Genomic DNA, 9,871 nt, shown 5'->3' with positions numbered 1-9,871 from the left:
CTTCAAATCCAGACTCCAGCGAGAAACTGCTGAATTGGAATTCATTTGCAAATTGGATACTATTAATTTAGGCTTAAATAGAGACTGGGAGTGGCTAAGTCATTATGCAAGGTAGCCTATTTCCTCTTGTTTTATCCTCCCCCCCCCCCCCCGCCCCCCAGATGTTCTGGTTTAACTTGGATTTAAACTTGGAGAGTGGTCAGTTTGGATGAGCTATTACCAGCAGGAGAGTGAGTCTGTGTGTGTATGGGGGTGGGTTTTTGGAGAGGGGTGAGGGAGTGAGAGAACCTGGATTTGTGCAGGAAATGGCCTAACTTCATTATCATGCACATTGTGTAAAGAGTTGTCACTTTGGATGGGCTATCACCAGCAGGAGAGTGAATTTGTGTGGGGGGGTGGAGGGTGAGAGAACCTGGATTTGTGCTGGAAATGGCCTAACCTGCTGATTACTTTAGATAAGCTATTACCAGCAGGACAGTGGGGTGGGAGGAGGTATTGTTTCATATTCTCTGTGTATATATAAAGTCTGCTGCAGTTTCCACGGTATGCATCTGATGAAGTGAGCTGTAGCTCACGAAAGCTCATGCTCAAATAAATTGGTTAGTCTCTAAGGTGCCACAAGTACTCCTTTTCTTTTTGTAATGTAGAGGTAATACAAATAGCAAAAAGAAAAGGAGTACTTCTTTTTGCGAATACAGACTAACACGGCTGTTACTCTGAAACAAATAGCAAACTACAGGATATAGAAGATGAAAACAATACAATCAACACCTGCTTTGATCCCTATTAGCATATGAGTGAATTAGTTTGAATGCATACCAGCACTTAACACTTCTTTGATATTCACATACAAGTGAACTGGCCTACGGCTTTGGCTTGAGCTGGTCTGTCAGCATCACAGACATTTCTAGGGCTGGATAGGAGGAACAGTACCTTCACAGCCTCTTTTCCTCACAGACCCAGAAGATCCACCACCGGTTGTGTACTCCAGGCAGGAGCACATTTGCTGCATGGAACCAGCATGCTCAGCTGGACAGTTGCTATGTGAGGTCTCCACACCCATCAAACAGGAAATGGAATTTTAAATTCACAGGACTTTGGGAGGGGTGTGTACCTGCATACCTGGCTGACAAGCAGCAGAACAATACCAAAACAGTGACCAGAGAAGTCATGATTGGGCATTGTGGGACACCTCCTGGAGGCCATTAAAGTCAATGTAAGTAATGCAGTGTCTATACTGACAGTGCGTCGACCTAACTACGTCCACCTAAGTGCTATGCCTCTCATGGAGTTGAAGTTATTAAGTTGCTGTAATGGGTGAGTTACATCTGCAGGAGCAACATTTTAATGTAGACACTTACAGAGTTAGATCGACGTAAGCTGCCTTGCGTTGACCTAACTCTGTAGTGTAGACCACGTCATAATGAAATCCCCACCCACCTTAAAGAGGAACAAGCACCTCAGGACAGCAGATGGCTATCTTTCACACACTGGAAAATGGTTCACCATTAGTTATAAATAACTTTCTTTTGTTTAATCCAAAAGGAACAATGAAACAATTTCTTCCTGTATAGATCTAAGTCAAGTTAAAGCACAGAAAGACAGGTTAAGACAGCAGAGAGAATTTTAAACCTGGCTTGTTCGCTTTTCCCTGAAATGATACCCTTATTGATTTTGAGCATGGTTTGTCTCTGATACTGAAAAATGAGATGTTAAAATCAGTTTTTTGGAGGTGGAAGGGGGGATTTTCCTTATTGGTTCTGAATACTGATCTGAGACACTAGATGGCACCCTGTATATGTATCATGCCTGTTGATTAAAATAGAGCCTCATCTGAATTCTGGTGAAAGATGACAACTATTTTTGAAGCAACTGGTGCATCCATATGGACCATGCTGACAAAGGAGCCAAAAATATCACAGTAGTACCTACACTGATGACGTCCAGGGTAAAACACCTTTTTCCTAGCCCTGGCTTCTTACATAGGTTGGACATATTCACATTCTAGCCAGTTTGACAAAGAAGAAAACATTAATATCCTTTTTAAAAAAATTAAGTACATATCATGTAATTTAGGCTAATAGCCTCAGTAAGAGCCAACCATACTGTGGGCAGCTACTGTATGTTCCCTGTATTTTCTCTACTATTGATCACAGAATCCTGTACTGTCATGCTTATTGTAAGCATGAAATACTAGTTGTGCTAGTTTTGTGAAAAGGACAAACAAGCTGCAAATTAAAATGGCTACAGGCCAGTAGTGGGGAAAAACAACCTTTCCTTCCTTCCTCCCCCTCGCTCTGCAGGTGGGAGTCAGCCAGCCAGTCAGTGTGCCCTGATCCCAGTTGTCCGATGGCAGCCGGAGCAGTTGGGACAGACTCAGAGTTCAGTTACTGTTAGAACCAAACTGTTCCTCTCTCCCTTCACAAAAGGGGAAACTAGCAGGAGCCCAGGTTGCCCCTCCTCCTCTCCACCCATATGTGTGGGGGAATGGGAGGGTGGTGTGCATGCCCCAACAGCTTCCAGGCCCACCGATGACACAGGCTGGTTAGTAGGTGAGCATTTTCATCTGATAAGCATTCTTTCTACACAAGAGTAGTAACTGACTGTATAGAAGCACAAGGCATGAGCAAAATATATTATATGCATGCAGAAACAAATTCATCCTACTGCAGAGGGCTAGTGCAAGGCTCTACATTCCACATAAGTCCTACATTAAGAGGTAACTACCCCAGAAGTCCCCAGACTGTGGAACTGATGTGCTCCTACTGTACAAAGAAAGAAGTTGGATCCAGGGGCTGCACATCCCCTGCCTGGCATACAGTCCAGCCTGGCAAGCACTCACTTTGCAGAGAAGGGGGGAAGGCTTTGGTAGACCAGAAGAAACCAGGCCATTTCAGATTTTGATAGGTTGGGGCAACTTTAACCATGATTCCAGGGGCTACTAGGCACCTGAAAACCCTTGGGGTTTTTTAGATAATGACGTAGAAATTATTATCTGACAGGAGCATTGTATCTGATTCCTATATAAAGACCTACTCAGCTCTAATACTAACATGTTCTAACATCTTGTGTCAATTCACTTAAGGGACACTGGTTAGGTTTAAAATTTTAATGTATATTCTCACTTTGTTACTAAGTCTTGAATAGAACAATTGAAACAAACGTAGAAAATCTACATTACTTTCTATCACCTTTTGGCAGTTCACCAAGCTTGGAATAGATCATATAACTTTTGGAAACATCTTACTAGGGCAAGACCCCTTGAGTTTAAACTGCACCTGTCTGGGGCTCTAGGGGTGTTACCCTACTACAAATAATAGACTAGAAACTGACTTTAAACAGGAGTGAAACTGACACATTCTACTCACTTTCACAGTATTGCAAACCCCAAATGTTCAAATATCATGAACCAGGTTCGCCAAAAATCATGAGATTAGTTTTAAAATAATGAGATTATGTAAACAGAATCAATTTGGTGTTCCTTTTATTTGCATTCTGTTTTTTGAGCCTTTAGGGTGCACTGGGATCATATTTTGAAGCTATCTCCTCAGCCATGAGGGCTAGAAACTTCGTATTTCTTTAAGAACGAAGGCTGAAATCATTGCATATCCACTTGACTTCAGGAGCTGGGGCTTTAAGGAAAACAATAATTATCATGAAACTCATGACAAAATCATGAGAGTTGGCAACACTACTTTCATTTCTGTTTAAAGGCTACTTACTTTCAAGAAGGGTCTTAAACACAACACTAAAGTGATTGAGTTGCAGTTTCCCCAAGAGAATATTTAAAACCAAACACCAAGAAAATTCCGCATTTTAAAGTTCAGAAAAAAAATTGAGACTTCTGAGGTATATCAGGACCACTGCAGGCAGGAAAGTAATATAAACAGGCACAGGAGTTCTGGGCAGCTCTTCCTCTTGAAAGAAAGTTGGAGGATTAAATCTTCTAGTCCTTAATCAACTAAGACTTTGATTGCCATCGGTGCCTCCACTCATAGATATTAACATCACAGTGAACACGTGACAACATGTGGTCAATAACTATACACTTCATACTTAAATATCTGAGCCATCTTATCCAGAGTTATACATTGTATATGCCTTGGCTCATGGACTACATTCTCTGGCATATTCTGAACAATGCTGAGCACACTGGTGGTGCTCAGTGAATAATACAAATCATGACAATAGCCATCAACTTTATGGACTCTGTGGATACCATTTCTAGTCTTTGTTCTGGAATTGGCCTGAATACAGTTGAAACCCTAAGAATTTGAGGCATAAACACATTTGATACTCATATAACACTTTCTGATTCCTTCCTTTTCTCGAACTCAGAACAAAAACGGACAAAACAAAATGGTTTCCAGTTAAAATCTAAAATTGCACAGCAGACATTGCTCTACAACCCAGCTTAGGGCAGAACCTGCCATCCTTTGGCAATTAAGTTCTCTTCTCTCACCTAACTCTCTTTCACTCTCTTTCCTTCTTCCTGCCCACTGTGCTGCTTTTCATACAGTCATCCATGACATCCTTCCCAACCGCCTGGGACCAATTGCTGGAGTCTCAGAGAACTAGCCTTCTTGGTTTTGCTCCCATCTATCACAGCCCTCATTTTCTGCAGCTTGCAGCAGAGGAATAGGCTGGTCCAGTGGGTAGAGCACTAGCCCTGAAAGACCTGGGTTCTACTCCCCCCATAGACTTCCTGTATGACCTCAGGCCAGTGCCTTACGGACAGAGTTTCAAAGATTTTTAGGCACCCAAAGATACAGCTAGGCATCTGGTTTACAAAGCACCTAAACTTTTGAAAATCCCACTAAGTGCCTAAATATCTTTTAAATATCTGGCCTTTAGTCTCTCTGTGCCCCATCTGTACCCTGGGAATAACAGCACTGCTCTACCTCTCCGAGGGGCTGTGATGTGAGGCACTCAGATACTATGCTGATGGGGAGCACATAAGTACCACAGGTAGCATAGGAGCTTCTGAATATCACTGCTATCCCTTCCCTGTGGTTTGGCCCCTTCTTTTCACGTGTGGCCCTCACATCTCCCTCTTTTCTGAATGTGAATTTAGTTGGCTCAGAGGGTGTGGCTGTATTTCTTCTGAGTCCCCTGCAAACTCAGGGGGTGGGGTGTTTCTTCAACACCCACTTCCCCCTGCAGTAGGATTCCTGCTTTACAGGTTCATTTAAGGACGTCCAGATCCTTAACCCTTTCTTATCTTAATCACCTTGCCTCCGTTAGTAAACAAAACACTGACTCCCTGCCCCAGGGGCACATGCTGGGAGAAACACCTCTCTGCAGAACTCACATTGCACTCTACTGCTGTGCAGTTAACAGCTCTGCCTGGGAGCACACCTCTTGTACAGAAGCTCGGGGAGGGGGGGAGGATGGGAGACAGGAGCCCCTCCTGCCTCCCCTAAATGGAAGAAACAGTCCATTTCTGGGGTCCCAGGCTAGTAACAAGCAATGCTAGGCTGAAGTGGCATCGGCAAAGCACCCACTCTTCTCACCAGAGCCCAGGGGTGGCAGGTATAAGAGCCCAGGGGAGGCTAAGCATCCCCAGGCAGTCTGCTGCCTCAAAAAAGGCGCTCCAGCCGTAGCCCTGCCCACACTTCATCCCAAGACTTCACTCCCGCTCGTCCTCTTCCCCCCAAGGCCACTCCCTCCCTCCCTCTGCCTCTTCCTGTCCCTGCTCTGCCTGCACTGGGGACCCAGGGGAAGGGGTGAAGAGGGGAGTGCAAGCAGTGAGTGGGGCTGGCTAGCCAGTGGGCGGAAGGGGTTCTGGGTGGAGGGGGAGAAGAGGTGCATGTGAGTGGCTGGCTGGCGAAGGGGGAGCGGGAGAAGAGGCACGGGGAATGGTGAGCGGCTGGCTGGTGGGCGGGCCCGGGGGAAGGGGCAAAGAGGCAAATGGCAGGTAGAGAGGGCTGGGGGAGGGGGTGAAGAGGCATGTGGGAGCAGTGAGCAGGTGGGGTCCCGGGGGAGGGGATGAAGAGGCACGTGCATGGCCGGTGGGAGGAGCCTTGGGGGAAGAGGTGTAAGCGGTGGGGGCTTTGGGGGAAGAGGCACGAGAGGCAGGGGGAGCAGCTCCTGGGGAAGGGTTCGGGGGCCTCTGGGGAAGGAGTGGGTGGGCAGGGGAAGCCAAGCGGGGCTGGGGTTAGAGCATGGGTGGGGCTTTGGGGGGGAGGAGGCCAAGTGGGGGAAGGGCCACGGTCCTTGTGTGCCCAGGGTTCCCAAATGGAGGAGTCAACCACCACCCATGCCAGAGCCCATCATAGCTACTCAAGCTGCAATGGTGCGGTGACAGGACATGTCCTCACTATGATGGAGAGGAGACTAATGAGCTCATCTGGGCCTGTTCAGCTCTAATGAGATGCACCCGTAAGGCTTGTGCTGCCTGGAGAGGGAGGAGCTAAAAACAAACAATGTCACAGAGCTGAGTCCAGAAAGACTGCCTGAGAGACAGGTTACCTTTGCCTTTCTTTGTTTTCACTCAGATTCCCCCTTCTCAGAAGAGAAAGAAGGGGGAAAACCCTTTAAAAAAAAATCTGTTTGAGTCAGAGAGCCTCTCATGTGCTATGAACTGGATGGGGAAGGACAGTATAAATGACTGGCAGTGGGGTTTGAAGGAGCTGCTGCCCCACACAGGGGCCCAGCCTGGTTGTGGCCTTTTGGAGCTACTCCAATATAAAAATTAACTAACAAATAAGTTCTCAGCTGAGAATTTGTCTCTAACATCTTAAGTGAGTCTAAGTACCTAGGTCAGGACCCTGGGCCTGCGATGGATTTCATTTGTGTGAAATGGGATTAGTTCCTTCATCCGATGAGACAACTGATGCACAGATACTGGTCCAGGTCATTTTGATGGCAAAAGTTGGGTGTTAAGAGAAGATACTGATGTGCTAGTTTCCCCTTGCAGAGTATTTGTTTCATCTCTATTTATTGTTTCACTTCATTTAGAAGCTGTCACTTGGCAATGTCCTGGCATTATTTTAAAAGTATTAGCACCTTTCTTGCCCTTTGATCTCAAATTCTGTAAAAATAAAATTAATCAGCCTGAACATGTTTTTCAAGAGTGTCATAGGGCAGCCGCACGAGAGCGCCCTCAAGGTGTAGGCCACAGCATGACAGGTGTGCCTGCCCCATTTTCCCCTTATGGAGTCCCCCATAATGCCACTAGAAGCTTCCTTGCCTCAATAATCCACCTCCTTGGGGTTGAGGTATTGCCAAAACAGTGTAAATCATTCAAAACATAAGTCCCAAAATAAAATTCATTATTATTCCCAGTGCATACAGTCCTGAAAATCCAAGGGCATCTAGTCATTCAACATACCACACTTCAGTGTCTTCTGCCACACCCAGGTCTTTGTCAGTCCTCCTCTGTCCCGCTGCTAGGACAGCCAGCCCAGCCCTGCCAGCTGAAGTGCAACCTGGTTCTTTGTAGCAGGAACCCCCACAGCCTCTTTGCTGGGAGATCATCCTCACCAGGGGAGCACCTCTCGCTCCCTCTGGCCCTCTCACTCTTCTCCACATGGAGGTTGTGATGTCCTGCCCCTGTAAAAGGCTGGGCACTCTGTACTCAGGCCCTCTCAGAAGTGCAGAGAGGCCTGGGCCACTTCCAGCTTTTGAGGCCCCTAGCCATAATAAAAATTAAAAATGACAACACATGAAAACAAAATAAGGCACCTGTCAAGGCTGATTCCCCACTCTGGCACTTTGAGTGCAGGAGGTGGCGGCCCACAAGGATTAAAAAAATTAATACTTGCCTCTCCAGGCTTGTATTAAACTCCCAAGGTTACAGGTTTTCTCTGACCTTGGCTTGGTAAACGCTGCAACCACCCAAATGCAAACCCCTTGGAACTCAGGAAGGCACACTTGGGAATTCCTTCCTGTGAAGTACCCTTAAGCCCTTTCACCCCCACTCCGGTGAAGAGCTAAGAAAGAAAACAAAGGAAATTAGCTGTTGGCCCCAGCTAATTAAACATATGCACAAACCCCTTAGGACACAAAAACCTAACCCTGTTCTTAAAAAGGTAAATTTTATTAAGAACAAAAAGAAAGAAAATACATCTGGAACTTAGGCTTTTGCTAGATTTTAAAAGAGCAATTTCAAACACTAAGCACACAAAATAGCTTTCTTGGGGGTTCAGCTTAAAGGTTACAAGCAAACAAAAACATCTGGGGTTAGCACAGAGGAGTCCAATAGCTATAAGAAATAAACAGAAATAAACCTAATTGCGTCTTTCTAACCATTCCTGATCTCCTTTTACATTTGGGGGTTCCAAATAAGTAGTTCTAGGTATGATCTGATGATCTATGATCATACCTAGCTTAAAGCTTCTCATAGGATAACTTCTCCCTGTTTCCCGGAGAACAAAACAAAGACAAAGGGGAAGATTTTCCCCCACTTAAAAAAAAGTTCTAGCCTTCCCATTGGCTCTTTTGGTCAGGTGCCCACCCCTTTCCTTTACCTGGGGGACTTTGTTAACCCTTTACAGGTAAAGCAAGCAGAGAAGAGCCACCCAGAGGGACTTTATAGCTAACTGGCTGGCTAGGTGTCCATAAAAGGGAGCTCCCCCCACCTTTCATTTGTAACAGCACCAAAAAAAAGAGTGAGACACAATTTGAATATTTTTTTAATTTAACAAATGCTTTTTTAGCCTTTTTCTGTGCTAATTATTGATGAAAAATCTAGCTTTTGTGCAATGTCACAGTTGATATTAAGCATGGCAAGTCCATTCAAATCCTCGTCTCATAGTTAAACAGTGATAGTTCTTTACACCTGCTTCAACACATTGAAGGAGTGTTCACCTGAAGCCACTGATGCAGGCAAACTCACAAAAATACGCAATGCAATTATGATATTTGGAAACACCCCAGAGAGTCCAAGTTCGAGTATTTCTTGAAGCAATTCCTTTGGCTTGCAATCCAATTTAAAGTTCATGGAATATATTTGTTTGAGAAAGATGACCTTGTCACTGAGCTCTTTTGAGATTTCTTTGTTGTTCTGTTGCTGAACTTGTTAAGCTGCAGAAAGTAGATCTTCATTACTCAGTCTGTTGAAGAAACCCAAAAAGGGTACAAATTAGTTGCAGTGACTCCAATCGATGTGTAAGATCTGATTGAATAGAGTCAATGATGACAAGGAAGACATTGACCCTATAATGCTGCTTGGCATCAGATTTAGTAGGTAAGTTGCAATTGGTGGAGAACTCAGATGGAATGCCAGTATTATGTGCTACTAATTTGGACTCAGTCAGGATTGCGTCCCATTGTTCATGAATCTGTTGAATGTCATTGATAAGACTTTCAATGTTATCCCTCTCAACATCAAGTGTAGCATTGCGTGCTTCAATTACCAGATTAGTTTGATGGATCATTGTAAGAAGCTTCATCCACAAAGCTGATATTAGAGAGCATTCAAATTTGGACATGTTCTTCTGAATAGACTGAAATTCAGTTCGAGCCTGTGCAGTGAGATTGCGAAATTCAAGCTCATTTAAATCCTCTCTCACTGAATTCAAATGCTGCACAACTGGTTGAACACCATCAATCCATGCCGACCATCTAGTTTTGGACATCCCATGCAGTGAAACAGGAAGATTATTGCTTCAGAATTTCCCACCTTTGTGGACTGCTGCTGAATAGACTGTACATTTGCTGAACAGTTCCAAAGTAATTGCCTCCTTGCATGATTCAGCACAGTAAACACCTACAAGGTTTAGTGTGTGGTGTCCACAGCTGGAGAAAATACAGTTTGAATTATGCTCAAGCAGAACTGCTTGAACACCTTTGTACTTCCCAGCCATATTAGATCCACTATCATAGGCTTGGCCAATGCAGACTTGAAAATGTAACTTAAAACCTTCTA

The sequence above is a fragment of the Eretmochelys imbricata genome, chromosome 1 (genome assembly GCF_965152235.1).
Source record: "Eretmochelys imbricata isolate rEreImb1 chromosome 1, rEreImb1.hap1, whole genome shotgun sequence".
Classification (NCBI taxonomy): domain Eukaryota; kingdom Metazoa; phylum Chordata; order Testudines; family Cheloniidae; genus Eretmochelys; species Eretmochelys imbricata.
This window is presented reverse-complemented; position numbering follows the sequence as displayed.